Here is a 15,416-nt window from a genome sequence, read left to right on the forward strand (position 1 = left end):
TAACAATGGGAATGTTGACAATCCCTGCTTCCAGGTCTGTGTTTGGGGGGGGGGGGGAGTCTTGCCAATGTAGGTGGATTCATGCATGCAGAATAAATCAATTCCACTAGCATTTTGATAATATACTTTCTTTTCTTTCTTTCTTCCTTCCTTCCTTCCCTCCTCTCCCTTCCTCCCTCCCTTCCTCCCTCCCTTCTTCCTTCCTTCCTTCCTTCCTTCCTTTCATATTAGTTACTTTTTTATCCCTATGACAAAATACCTGACAGAGAAATAGAAAGAAGGAAGGTTTTATTCTGGCTCATAGTTTGAGGGATACAGTCCATCATGGTAGGGAAGGCACAGCAGCAGGGGCCTGGAGCGTGGCTCAGGATATGGCTGCCATATCTGCATTTGGGGAGCAGAGAGAGATAAATGCTGGTGTTCATCTGCTCACTTTCTCCTTTTTATTCAGTTTGGACTCCCAGCCTACAGGATGGTGCCACCCACATCAGGGTGGGTCTACCGACCTCAGTTAAAACTCTCTGGAAAATCCTTCACACTCACACCCAGAGTTACTCTAAACTAGAGTTACATTGCTGGGCTGCCTTGTCATCATTAAAGTTTTTTTTTTCTTCTTCTTCTCAGTTTTATTTGAGAACTCCAGATGAGGAGGCTGATGTTCCTGAATCTCAGTAACTTCTGGAGTCAATGGCTTTCCTGCCCCTCAGACACGGTATCTCCATTCTGCCCCTGGCTCTGGCATGGAGATCCCAAGTCGGGACAGTCTCAGAGCTGTGCATCACTCCTCATCATCCTGGCTCCTCTCTGCCTACTTTGCTTTTCTTGGACCAAGATGCGTTTTCAAGTGGCTCCTTCCCAGCTCCTACTGACCTTTATTTGTGATGAATGGCTGAGACGAACACATCTCTGCACCAGAGAGTCTCAAGGAAGAACACCATATGGAGTGTGGCTCTCACTCAGAGCTGTTGTTCTAGGATGGGTTTCCACCAAAGGCCATCTGGTTGATTTCTCAGGTCACTGGGAAGTGTGACATAGATAGAAGGCTGTGTCTACCAGGTTGTCTGGAGTTACTCTGAGACAGGGTGAGTGGAGGCCTTTGCTAAACTGGCTTGCGGAATGCAAACTCTTCAGCTTGTGTGTTGGGCTGAGAGCCCTGGTCCAATGTGCTTCTTGGCGACTTCTCCAAGGCAGGAAAGGGAAGGCAGTTAATTCCTCAACAGTGCAAACACATTCTGCTCCCCACAGCCAAGAATGCAGCATAGTAGACCTTGTCCATGCTCCTGGAAAGGAAGCCTTTTCTATTGTGTCTTAGTTTGCTCCCATTTAAAAAGAGCGGTACACTGGATAGTGGATAGGTTTTTTTTTTTTTTTTTTTTTTTTTGCAGCTTGACAGACGCTCTAGTCATCTGGGAAGAGGGAGCCTCAACTGAAGAAAAAAAAATTACTCCATCAGATTGACCTGTGAGCAAGTTTGTGGGATATTTTCTTGAGGGTGGTGCCTTGGGGACAGTTTGTTTGTGCTGTAACAAATAAAGCTGCCTGGGAGCAGAGTGTGGAGCTAGCCACCAGTTGGCCATAGGGGCCAAGCAGTGGTGGCACACACCTTTAATCCCAGCATTTAGGATCTTAGGCCTTTTATCCCAGTACTTGGAAGGTACACGTCTTTGACCCCAGTACTTGGGAGGCACAGACCTTTAATTCCAGCACTAGGGAGAAGGAAACAGGGAGTAATATGGCTGGGCCAAGAGAGGAATATAAGGCGACCAGAGACAGGCGTTTGCCCCTTTCAGGCTGCAGAGCTGGTGAGGTAAGAAGTAGCTGTGGCTGCTCCTTTGTCTCTCTGATCTTTCGGCATTTACCCCGTATCTGACTCCAGGTTTTTATTATTAAGACCAATTAGAATTCACAATACATGGTGTCTTCTCCTAGGCAGGCATTTCCTGAATTATAAAATGAACAAACAAACAAAACAACAACAACAACAACAACAAAAAGACACACACTGAGTGAGTTATGGAGAACAAACCAGTAAGCAGTGTTCATCCACAGTCACACTTGAAGTTCCTGTTTCCAGGTTCCTGCCTTGACTTCCCTTCCTGTAAGCTGTAAGCTAAAATAAATCCTTTTTCTCTCCAAGTTGTTTTTGGTGTGTTTGTTTGTTTTTTCATGGTATTTATTGCAGCAACGAAAGCAAATAGACACAAGGAAACTGAGCAAGGTTTTTGCAAACGTTTCTGTGCTAAGTTTGGGAGCCTATGCACATTTCAGCACCTGTACTTACCTTCTACAATGAAGGCCGAATATCTAGAATATTCTTTCCAGAACATCTGGTTGGTCAAGGTGTTCACCTGCTTAAAACACACCCGTGCTTCAGGTAGAGCGTAACTTTCCTGGCTAGATGTCTGTGGCCCACAACACCTGTGTGCGTGGTTTCATCTCCTTTCCTCTCAGCCCTCTGCATCTTAGTCACATTGGACCATGTGACACTTCTTGTGGCCCTTGGAACCTTGGGGATGCTGCCTTGGAAGTGATAAGGGCATTTTATAGCCTTTATGATAAGAACTTGTTTGTGCATTTTTCTGTAGGAAAGGATTCTACACATCAGCGAGAGGTTTGTTCTGAGTTACCTTTTCATCTCCATGACGTCCAAAGTGTGGTGCAGTCTTTTCTTTTCCCACCTCTGTGATGAAAATACCCTGACCAAAGCCACCAAAGGGAGAAAAGGTTAATTTGGGCTCACAGTTCAAGGGTGCGGTCCATCAGCAGGGAAGTCAAAGCAACAGGATCATGAGGCAGCTGGTCACATAGCAGCCACAGTCAGGAATCACAGAGAGAGAGAGAGAGAGAGAGAGAGAGAGAGAGAGAGAGAGAGAAGAATGCTGATACTTAGCTCTTTCTGTATTTTATGTAGCTAGGATCCAAGGCCAGGGGACAATGCTACCCTCCTTCAGGGGAGACTCCCCACTTCAATTAACCCAAGGGAGACAATCCCTCACCAGTGTTGCCCAGTGGCTAACCTAATAGGAATTATCTCTCCCAGGTGTTCCTGGAGGCATGCCTCTTGGATGGTTCCAGATTCCATCAGGTTGGCAGGCAACACTAAGAGTCACAGGTGGGCAGGCTCAGGAGGAATACAAGGTGGCCTTGGTGTGCTGGGACCTTTCCCCATTTACACAGAGAGATGGGACCCTCAGGGGGGAAACAGCAATATCATAACGCTCAGAGATAAGACTGACCACTTGATCGGAAGGTGCCCTGGAATAATCCTCTTGTACACTGTAAAGATTTGTCACGTGAATTGGTTTAATAAAACAGTGATTGACCAGTAAAACAGCCAGGCGGGAAGTACAGGTGGGACAATTCAATCTAAGGATGATGGGAAGGAGAAGGGCAGAGTCTGGAGTCTCCAGCCAGATGCAGAGGGGGCAGGAGATAAACATTCCACTCTAATAAAGGTATTGCCACATGGCAGAGCATAAATAAGGATTACAGGTTAACATAAAATTTAAGAGCTAGTTGATTATAAGCCTGAGCAATTGATTGAGCATTTATAATTCATATTCAGCCTTTGAATTGGTTATTTGGAACCTGGAAGTCAGGATAGAATACGTCCATTTACAAGAAGGTCAAGGCAAAACTTGGGAATGGCAAACTGCCTATGTTTGCCCACCCCGATAATCCTCTGGCTAAAGAAGGGAGGAAGACAGAACCTTAGGATGCTACCCTACTGTTCTCAGATTGTTAGCTCCCTGAATAAGACAGTTTAAAGAGTCAATTCCTGGTGTTTAACTTTGTATCAGGTGGCTCAGACCCAGCTATAAAACTTGTTGAAACTTCTTTCTTGTTCCTTCCACTGGGCCACATTTTCTTTGCCCTTTGGATCTCAGCTTCAAAACCACTGTTATCTGAGAAATTTTCTCGCCTCCTCCAAGACTAGAGGAGACTGATACAGCTAGTCAGCTAGTCTAGTCAAAACCTAAATGAAGAATTTCAGCTTCAAGGAGAGACTCTTCATCAAGGAACTAAGGTAGAGTCGACGGAGGAAGGCACTGGCATCCTCCTGTGACCTTCTGACACACACATACTGTTGAGAACAAACAAGGAAAGACATATCTCCTGCTGAATTACAAGATCATACCTGTCCCCTGATCTCTGACACAGTGTCAGACATGCAGGCAGGCAGTGTTTGTCTCTGGAACCACTTTTAAGATGCCCCTCTGCTACCCAGACAACACTGCCTACATCTCCCTCCCTGGAGGCAGCGAGTAAACTTACTTTGAATGCTGTCGTAAATAGACCCAAACTGTGTTTCCAAACCGTGGTCATCCCACCTTCCAAAATGTCCTTCTATTTCTCAGGACTTGGAATCAAACTCCATTTGTGCCCTGCCATCTCACACGCCTCCCCAAGTGACCTGTTATCTTTAGAATGTGCTGGAAGTCACACGGATCTTTCCCATTTGTTTCATCTTAGAAACATAGCCAAGCACACCACAGCTCGTTTTAGTTGGATCCTGGCAAGCTGACTTCCTGTTCCCATTCAGTCAATCATCCCCCATCTTTGGCAGGAAGGAGAGCATGCAGTTCCTCATGTGCCAACCCCAACATATTTCTAATTTCATCATGGCTCGCTGTGTGCCGCCTCGGCCATAGGACTCTAAGATGATTTTTTAAAAAAAAATGTGTGTGAGAGTATTTCACAGCCAGGACTAGGAACTCACAGGCTGGGGAGCACCGGGGTGACAGAAATAAGGCCAGAATTCTGTGTGGTGGTAGGAAAGAGGCCTTGCTATTGGGAGGTGTTGCCAGGGTCAAAGTGCTGGGACGCTGGGTACCACAGTGCTAAGTGATAAGAGGCATCCCTCTCCCCCTTCTCTTACTCTGTGTTAATTTCCCTCTTTTTTTCACAGTTCAATTCCATCCCTTTCGGTTCTGTTCTCAGCTGGCTTTTGGTGTTCCACTCCGTATACCAAACTGGTACAGTAGTAATCTGTTATTTTTAATAAATGGCTCGATGGGCAGGATGCAAGCAAATTGTATCCATTGTGCCTGCAGTACTGTGCAAATTCCCTAGTCCTGAGAACTGCATCCATCAGCAGGTTGGTTTTGGTCTACAACCTTGGCCCCCAGTTTCCTGCTACAGTCATATGTTTCTCGTCCTCTGAGAATTTCAGAGTTCTAGAGCTAAGATTTGGGTTCCAGGTATATGCTTAACTCTATCTCTGAGATGGGGAGAAAGAGCTTGTCATGCAAGCATGAGGACCTGAGTTCAGGTCCCCAGCACCCATGCAAAAAGATAATGCATAGCTGTAATCCCAGCATTGGAAATGCAGAGATAAGAGGACTCAGCCACAATGAATTGGCAAGCTCAGCTAGGCTTCTCTTGCATGAAACTGATGTTAGCATCTGGCCTATCGGGCTCTCTGTGCTGAGAAGTACCTTGTTGATTAAACAAATCACCCATGTTATAGATTAGGAAATCGATACCCAGAGAGGCCGAGCTACTTTCCCTGAATTGCACTGCTAAGCAATGAAAGCTAGGGGGAAGACTAAGAGTAGCTGGATGCAGACAAGAAAGAGGAACCATTTTTCTGACAATTTCTGCCTATTCTATTGTGTAGCCAAAAGTATCCCGGGATCTGCTCTGTCTTCTAAGGCTTGTCTCCCCCTGCCACCCGCCGCACCGCCCCCTCCTGCATTTGCATTCTCTGATCTGCTGTTGAGGACAGATCTATCAGAAGGAGCTGTTCCTTTCTAACCATAATGCTGGGCACCTCTTCTCCAGAGCTGTGACCTTGGAAGAACGCCACCCTTTCTTGACCTTGCTGTTCCATCTGGTTCCATGAGGATTACAGGGGAATTTTAACAGGGTTGATAATGGATGGGTTCTCAGGGTAGAGAATTCAATAACCACAGAGCAAAGGAAGCAGCATGATGTCTGTTGGCAGGAGAGCTTGGAAGGGACATTTGTCAGGCATCTGCCCAGAGGAGACCGCGGAGTGTTGGATATGGCCAGAGAGGGGCGCTCTTCCCTTGCCGCTCAGCCAGTCCTCAATGAAGAGCCTGCCCAAATACAGCAAGTACTGGCAGCACAAACTGGGGCGTCCGTCTTTGAACCTCAGCGCCTCAGACTGGTCTGGCTGGTCAGGCCGCACCTTGACCTTGGGAAGATCTGATGCCAAGCCCCTGGAAGCCTATGCAACAGATGGCCTGTCACATGGGACATCACACAGGGCAGCAAACTTTACCCTGCCTTAGCTACTAGCGGGATAGGATGCTCAGCTTGCTTCTGCAGGGCGCGACTCCTTCCTGTGGCTGCCTCTCATCCAGCGGGAGCAGGCCAGGGCCAAGGGGATTCCTAGCACTGCCCAAGGCAGGAGGTGGGCATCTGAAGCCATGGCCTCCCTTCCTGCCTAGAGTTCTCTGGGACCTCTCCTCCCACTTTGTCCAGATGATTTGCCTATATCCACCACCACATTTCTGATGTCACTGCCTTGTGTCTCCTGAGCCCCCTCCTCTCCTTACCCAAGCATCTGCATTCTTCACTCTACCAGTCATGACAGGAATAGGTCCCCAGGGCTCTTTCCAGACCTTGGGTTGCAGAAAGGATTAACAAGAATTTTCCATGTTCTCCTTCCTCAAAGAGATGACTTTGGGGCTGGACCCAGAATCAGAATCAGCATCTTTTTCCTTTTTTGATCTAACATTTATCAAGAGTTTACTACACACTGGAAAATGTCAGGCTGCTTTATACCTTCACTCTCACTAGCCACAGAGAAACATATTCTGGCCCTTTCTTTCTTTCTTTCTTTCTTTCTTTCTTTCTTTCTTTCTTTCTTTCTTTCTTGTACCCCTACCCTGTTCTTATTTGTAGATGACCATGAACCAGAGAGTCAGAACATCCTGCTTGGCTCTGAGCCTTGAATGCAGGTCAGTTGCATATCAACTCCACCTTCTCATCCTTAGCTGGTCCTCCTGGATTTCTCTGTGATGCTGCTGGTCTAGCATCATAGCAAAATAGACAGGGCAGCTTAGGCACTCATCACTCATAGCTTCAGAGGCTGAGAATCGAGGGTCAAAGCTTTGGCTGGCTCAGCGAATGGTGGTGGCCCTCTTCCTGATTAGTACGGAGGGCCTTTTTACTGCCTGTGATGGCTAATCTTGATTATCAACCTGACCGGATGTAGGAAAACTATGGGCATAAACCTCTGGGTGTGCTTATGAGGTCATTCCCATGGAGGTGTAACGGAGGGGGGAAGGAAGACACCCCCTGAATGTGGAGGGGTGCTATTCCACGGCCTGGGGTCCTGGAGGAAAATGGAGATAGCTGAGCATCAGCATCCCTCTCTCTCTGCTTCCTGACTTTGGAAGTCATGGGACCAGCTGTCTCACGGTCCTCTCTGACAGACCGTCATCTCAAACTGTGAGCCAAAATGAGCATTAAATGGCTTCTTATCAGGTATCTTGTCACAGTAATGAGAAGAATGAGGGATCCTGTACATCAAATCTCTCTTTCTCTTCCTCCTTTCCTTCTTCCCCCTCTTTTATACAGTCACTATCCCATCCTGTGGGGCCCTATCCTTCGGGCCTTGCATAACTCTCCTAAATTTCCTGCCTAAAGCTGCATGCATCTCCAAATTCCAGCACGCTGGGGTTGGGACAGGCAGGGTGACTTCAGGATATGAGTGGGGACAGGCCACAACTGAACCCACAGTACCGCAATTATGTGAAGGAGTCTCAGCAGCTGTTGCCTAAGCAGTTAAGGGGTGAAGGAGAAAGGTGGACCTCCCTCCTCCTGATAGAAGACAGACCCGAGTCCACTGTCTGTATTGTCTTCTTAATACTTAAACTGAGTCCACCTAATCAGGCCGCTCAAGCTCTCGGATCCGCTTCCTGCCCTTAGAAGACTGACCATGACCGTAGCGCGCTCCTCACAGTAGAAGGAGCTCTCACTTTGGGGAGGTCAGTGGTCTCTGGTTGGCATCTGGGGCACACTCAAATGAGAGTCAAAGAGCATTGGAGGAGTCCGGGTCCATGATCAGATGGTGGGCACCCATAATCCTTCAGTGGTGGGCACTCTGATGTCTGCAGAGAAAGCTGGACTTATAAAGCTAGAGTTGCTGTTAGATTGCCCACTTTCAAGCTCACCTTAGAACCTGACCCCAGGGACCAGGGGACATGAGACCAGGTCACCACGGGAAGCATAGCTTGGAGGAGAACTTTCAGGTAGTCCTCCGCAGTTTCCCAACCAGGGTGGAAACCCAAGGTTTAAATTGAAACCAACAATTAAAATGTTACTTAATCTTGATAACTGAGAGAAATCTGTTAGAGGGGCTGAGGCCTCTCAGGGTTTTCCTGTGTGTGCACACGCATGTGCGTGTGTGTGTGTGTGTGTGTAAGCACACCCGTGTGCATGTGTGTGTGTGCATGTGTGTGTGTGCATGTGTGTGTGTGCATGTGTGTGTGTGTGCATGTGTGTGTGTGTGTGTAGGCCCCAAATCTTGGTGTGTGTAAGCACGCTTGTGCGCACGTTTGCATGTGTGTGTGTGTAGGCCCCAGGTAAATCTTGGTGTGTGTAAGCACGCGTGTGCGCACGTTTGCATGTGTGTGTGTGTAGGCCCCAGGTAAATCTTGGGTGTCATTCCTCATGTGCCATCTACTTTGTTTTACAAGAAGAATTTCGTTATGTTTGAAGACAGGGTCTCCTGTTTCCCAGGCTGGCCACCGACTCTCCATACATAACTGAAGTCAACCTTGAAATCCTGAGCCTCCTGCCTCCACCTCTCAAGTGCTGGGCTCACAGGTGCCCAGCACCACACCCAGTGCATGCTGTTCAGAAGAGGGGATCCGGGGCTTTGTGCCCACTGGGCAAGCACTGAAGCAAAGGAGTCAGGTACCCTGCACCTGCCCAAGTAGCTCTCCTGGCCTGAAGCTCTCTAATTAGACCAGGCTAGCTCACCGCAAAGCCCCACAGTCTTCCTGTGGTCATCTACCCTGCACTGCGATAATGAGCATGTGACATCACATTGGATTTTGTATGTAGATCCCGGGGCTCAACACCCTCCCTCCCACCCGGGGCCTCCTGGCACAACACAGTGTTTGTCAAACAGAATGTTTGTAGTCGACCCTTCCCATAGGAGCACTGCGTTCTTCTCTTCTCATCTTTATTGTCTTGGTTTGTTTGTTTGTTTTGGATCATGCTTGGGGAAATTCAAAGTTGGGTTCACATAAAATTTAAATTTTAAAATCTATTGTATTATTATTAAGTGTGTGTATATGTGTGTGTGTGTATGCACATGTGTGTGCCACGGGAAGCCCAGAAGGTAGAAGGTCAGAGCACAATCTTAAAACTTTCCAGAGTCAGTTTCCAGCTTCCAAAGAGTCGTCAATTCACGTTATCAGATTTACGCAACCAGAGTTTTTACTCACAGAGGCATCTCGCCCACCCAAACGTAAAAGTGATGTGCAGATCTGTGGACAACATGGAGAAGGGTCAGTGCAAGCAGCCTCCTGGATGAGAGCTGCCTTGTGTTCTGAGAACAAGGGTCGTCTGCTTCTCAGAAGCAGGACATGTACGAGGATATTGGATACGGATTTACCTCGGACTGCATCTGCATGATTCCCTTTGTTTTATAGATGGGAACGTTGAGCACAGCAGGGAGTCCAGTGGGACCTGGAGAATTACAGAAGATGATCAGGATGGGAGTGGGGAGGGTTTTCGTGGAATTGAATTATTTATAAGCCAATCAAACGCCTGACCTGGAATTCAACTCAAAACTGCGAAGGTTTTGGGAAGAGGGCGACAGATTGGGTTCCTTGGCTTTTCCTCCTGGAGCTGTCAGGAAAACAGTTGGTTTCAGATCTGCCCAGATAATCAGTGAGGGACCCTCAGCAGGATAGCCTTGGCAAGCCTGACTGTTGCCAAAATCCTACTTTGCTAAGGCCGGAGATACTCACTAGCTTTTTCAGGGACCCACACCTGGAAAGACAGTTGCCCACGAACTCCTCAGCTTTAACCCTGTGCTGCTTGTGTTTTCCCCCTGTGGGTAGTTCTGGGCCTTCATCATGAAGGGGCAGCATCGTCCAGAGACTAAAGCAGGCTGGTTCTCTTCAGTGAAGGGGTCAAGAATGTCCTCTCAGCCCTGGACTTTCATTGTGTCACAAGCTCAGCGCAGAAACGCCGACTATCTCACTGTAGAACAGAAGCCCACAGATACTGGGTTCCCCCACCCCGTGTGTGTGTGTGTGTGTGTGTGTGTGTGTGTAAATGGGCATTGTGCATATGCAGATAGAGGTCAGAGGTCAACTTTAGCTGTCATTATTCAAGTACTGTCCACTTTGGTTTTTTTTTTTTTTTTTGAGAAGGGGACCAGTGGACGGGCAATTAGACTAGGCTAGCTGTCCAGCCAGCCCACAAGACCCATTTACCTCCATCTGCTCTGCAGCAGGATTGTGAGCACAGGCCTCCATGATGACTTTTGAGTGGCTGCCGGGGATCAGAGCCTGGCAAACCTATTACTGACAAAGTCATTTCCCTCGTCTGCAGATCTGGGCTTTTGTGGAGTCCGCAGGAACTGGAGACACTTAAGAACCTGGAGTTGACCATGCTAGGGCTTTTATTCTTCCCTGCTCTGATAGTTCACGGGTGGACCAAGGGTGCAGCCAAAGCCTGCAGCAGTTTTCAGACATGGGTGTTGCATGGGTGTTGCACACTGTCATTAGGGCTCCTGCAACTGGGACGCCTCTGCACTCTCCAGGACTTTGTCTTTGGGGACAGATATTTTTCCATCCCTGCTCTGCTCTTCTTTGACCCCCATAACTCAGCAGCTCTTTATTAAGCAGAGACAGGCGAAGGCCAGCCCTGTCTACCGATTAGATATATCAACACTTCAGCAGGTGGGGTCCAGCTTAGCCTGGGACACGCTGGGAAGTGCAGCTGTAAATGACCTGATAGCTGACACTCCAGGATGACACTCCCTCAGGGAGGGAGAAGGAGCTCTCAGGCCAAATAGCAGTGCACATATCTGTCACATGTCAGAAGACATAGTGCCATGCTGTGGTGGTTATGGGTCCCTTGCTCATCATAACGGGCACAGTAATCATGGTCCACACGGAATAACTCTTGCCTGTATTCTGAGTACTCTTCTAAGTGCCTTATGTGGGCGGTGCAATTTAATCTTCATAGCAGGTGGACAGATGGGACAGTCTGGGGAGGATAGAGAGACGCGTGTGGCAGGAGCCTTAGTGGGAAAAGCTGGAAACATGACTGGTTGAATGCCACCCCCCCCCTTGCCCTGAGACCCTCAGAAGCTAAGCATTCAAGCATAAGTGGGAGGGAGGTCACCTGTCACTAGTGTGATCTCAATCTATCTTAGCGACTTTGACCTCTGCTGTGTGGGTCATTGGTCTGCAGAACCATAGTGAGGCTGGGACTTTTTAGGAGACAAGTGTAACACCAAAACCAGAAAGGACCTCTCTTATTTGGTACATGGCGCTGCGTTTTCCCTGAAGTCTCTTGTGAACTTGACCATCCTCCGGTGAGTTATTCAGCATCAGAACCTGTGGCGGTGTGAAAGACGGTGGCCCCCATCAGGAGAGGCGCTATTAGGAGGTGTGACCCTGTTGGAGTGAGAAAGTGTGTCACTGTGAGGGCAGGCTTTCGGGTCTCACCTTTGCTCAAACGACACCCAGCACACAGTCACTTCTGCTGCCTGTGGATCAAGATGTAGAACTCTCCACTACCATGTCTGCCCGTGCACCACCATGCTTTCCGTCATGATGATAATGGGTTAAGTCTCTGAAACTATAAACCAGCCCCATTAAATGTTTTCTTTATAAGAGTTGCTGTGGTCATGGTGTCTGTTCACAGCAACAGAAACCCTAGCTAAGACAGTACATTCCTTTCTTACAAGTTCAAAGACCACCATCATCAAACAACAACAAAACAACAAACAAACAAAACAAAACAAAGTAATGAACTAAAACCAGGAATCTTAGAAAGTTCACAGCTTTTAACTAGTGAGCTGTCCATCAATCAAATCTAACGGTCGTAGGAGGCAGAATGGAGGTATAGAGCTGGGACAGAGGCATCTGGGAGTCTCGTAGTGCTCCGTGATACAGCTGACAAGGCAGCCTGTGATGGTGGAGGGCTGGGGTCTCTCTCTTTACACCAAATGGCAAGATGGCTTCTCAGGGATGAGGTACTGAGAGGATGACTTTGCCCTTCTGCCTATGGTGCCATTAAGCTTACTTCAGGGTCTCTCTGTGGTCAGCCCTATTGTAAGGAGGCCACTTGTTCATTTCCCAGATGCCCAGACTCCCGAAATAACCACACAGAAACCATATTATTTACAATACTGTTTGGCCAATAGCTTAAGCATATTTCTGGCTAACTCTTACATCTTAATTTAACCCATCTCCATTAATCTATGTATCACCACGTGGCTGTGGCTTACTGGGTAAAGTTCTGGTGTCTGTCTCTGGTGGGGCTACATGGCTTCTCTCTTATTCCACCCTTCAGTTTAGTTTTCCCCACCTATCTAAATTCTGCCTTGCTATAGGTACAAAGCAGTTTCTTTATTAATCAGTGGTATTCACAGCATACATAGGAGAATCCCACACCATAACCCCAAATGGGAAAATGAGATTATCAAGTCCCTCAATTCCCAGTTTCAGGACAGAAAGGCAGGAGAAGAAATGACACCTGTGGAGGTTTGAATAAAAATGACCCCATAGGTTCATCTATTTGAATACTTAGTTACCAGGGAAAGGTACAATTTAAAAGGATTAGGTGTGATCTTGTGGGGGGGAGGTGTGTTACTAGGGGTGGGCTTTGAGGTTTCAAAAGCCCGTGCTATTGTTCCAGCACCTGCCTGCATGCTGCTATGCTCCCTGCCATGATGATAATGGACTAAACCTCTGAAATTATAAGCAAGCCCCTAATTAAATACTTTCTCTTACAATAGTTGCCTTGGTCGTGGTGTCTTCACAGCAATAGAACAGTGACCAAGGCAACACCAGATGCTAGCTGCCTTATAGCAAGAAATTAATTCTCTGAGAGTTATGAAGAGCAGAGCTACAAGGTCAAGGTGCCTATAGAGCTAATGTCTCTCAAGCCTCCCCTTGACTTCCATATGATCATCTTCCTGCAGCCTCTCACACGGCCGTCTCTGGTGAATGTGTACCGCTGGGCTGCTCTGGTCATCCAATGTATGAGAACACCAGTTAGATAACATTAGGACTTAGGGCGATGAGACCTTCACCTTGCTGCTCTTCCCAGCCTGCTGCTCAGAGCAGAGCCTGGCACAATGCAAAGAGTGCATGCTATAAACATCTGTAAAATTAGTGTGTCAAGGTCATTTTCAAGGTTGAATGCTGCTTGAATGAGGGGGCCATGCAATGTGACATTTAATTGGAGGCAAGACATTGAAGGAATCTCAGGACCTTGGTATGGTCTCTACTGCTCCCTCTCCCCTCTCTCCCCCGCTGGTCATGCAGGTCCCTGTGCGTGACTCTTGCAATGCCATCTAGTGAATGTGTTGCATAAGTTCAAAGCCTGTGCTACTTGCCAGCTCCTTAGCTTGCCACCATGACCTGGGATACTTATTTGAACATCGGGCCTTATCAAATCGGGGTATGAAAAGCAGGCTAACCCTGCGTCTCCTGTTCTTCAATACTCCCCAAATCTTCCACTTTCTCATGAAAGAATTAGCAAGATAGGACAGGCTCTTAGCTGACTGCCCATCTGTGATCTGTGCAATATCTTCTCAGGCCTGGGGTGAGTTGGGGCTCAGAGCCAATGAGATGAGCTTTTGATGGTGCCCATCCCGTGCTTCTCCTCCATCTTTTCCTTCCAGCGGGTCTCACAAAACTGTCACTGTCCACTCTCCACCAGTTCATGTGAGAAGAAAACTCTCAGATGGGGTAGAAATGAAGAGACCCAGATAGACAGACAGACAGATGGGCAGACAGGCATAGTCACATAGTTTCTGTGTTCACTGATATCCAGAAACGCAGGTCCTTTATGGCAAGGAAACTATTTCACACCTCTGCAGACTGGTGGAGGAAATGTATCAGTCCTGAAAAAAAAATAATTCAAAGAAAGGCAGCCCCCGTCCCATTTTATGTACACAGATAATTGAAAGAAAGCGAAACGCCAGAGCAGGCTGACTAGGTATCCCAGCTCGCAAGTGAGAACTTGCTTTTAATAAGCAAGACTCAGAGACTGGATCAAAGATGTTCCCCAGCCTTCAGTGAGACTGTCTCTCCTTTTCATTCTCTTCCTGTTGCCCTATCAGAGCCTTCCTCCTGAGTGGAAGCTTTCTTCCTCAGTCCCACCATAGAGAGAGAGCCCTTGTCTTCCCCCTCGGTGTCTTTCTTCTTTCAGACAGCTCCGAGTGTGGTATTATGAGCTTTTCTGCTATTATTGCTAATACTGATCGTCAACATAGCAGGGTCTAGAGTAATCAAGGAGACAAGCCTGTGGGTGGGGCTCATCTGTGAGGAAATTTCCGGACAGGAGGGTAGACCCACCCTGAATGTGGGCAGCACCGTCCCATGGATGGGGCCCTGGACTGAATGTCAGCATCCATCTCTCTGTTTCCTGACTGGATGTGAGATGAGCAGATGCCTCATTCCCCGCTGTTATGATATTCTTGCCATGGTAGACTGTACTCTCAAAACATGAGCTGGAATTGACCCTGTGCTCCGTAAGTTGCCTTTGGCAGATATTTTGTCACAGCTCACACACACACACACACACACACACACACACACACACACACAGAGTAACCAGTACCTTCCAAACACGAGAAGTGTATCTCAGCTCCTTGCATCCAGCCATTAATGGAGACTCCACTCCGACCCATAATTTTGCACTCAACCATGCCCGAAAGCACTTTTAGTATGCATGATGGATGTCTCTTTTGCAAGTGAATCTTGTATTCTTTAAATTATTCCCATTTACAAAAAGATGGATACCAGGAGCTGAAGAGATGGTTCAGTGGTTAAGAGCATCGGCTGCTCTCACAGAGGACCCAGGTTTGATTCTCAGCACCCATGTGTTTGTTCACAACCATCTATATAACTCAAGTCCCAAAGGGACAAGACAGTTTCTTCTGACCTCCTCACCACCTAAGCACACATGGTACACAGATGTACATGCAGCAAATACCCATACATAGACAATTAGTAAACACTTTTTAAATTAAAAACATAAAGAACTAGTACTGCTCTTTCAAAGGACTAGAGCTCAGACCCACACTGGGCTCTCCACAACCACTTCTAAATCTAGGGCACCTATACACACATGGGGCACATATTCTTGCATACACAATTAAAAAAATTTAATTAAAAATATTAAAAGAAAAGGCGACAACCCAGTATTTCAAGCTGCCTTCATCCCCTTTTAAAGCATGC

The 15,416-nt window shown here is 47.4% G+C and overlaps 1 protein-coding gene across 1 annotated transcript in view; it reads left to right on the forward strand.

Moving 5' to 3' along the window:
• LOC121441773 overlaps nt 1-15,416 on the forward strand; it is a 641,711-nt gene that overhangs the window by 156,964 nt on the left and 469,331 nt on the right. The gene's annotated exons all lie outside the window — the stretch shown is intronic.

Source organism: Microtus oregoni, unplaced genomic scaffold (genome assembly GCF_018167655.1).
Source record: "Microtus oregoni isolate MIOR12 unplaced genomic scaffold, Mior012 000081F_ref0000091, whole genome shotgun sequence".
In the NCBI taxonomy this organism is placed as follows: domain Eukaryota; kingdom Metazoa; phylum Chordata; class Mammalia; order Rodentia; family Cricetidae; genus Microtus; species Microtus oregoni.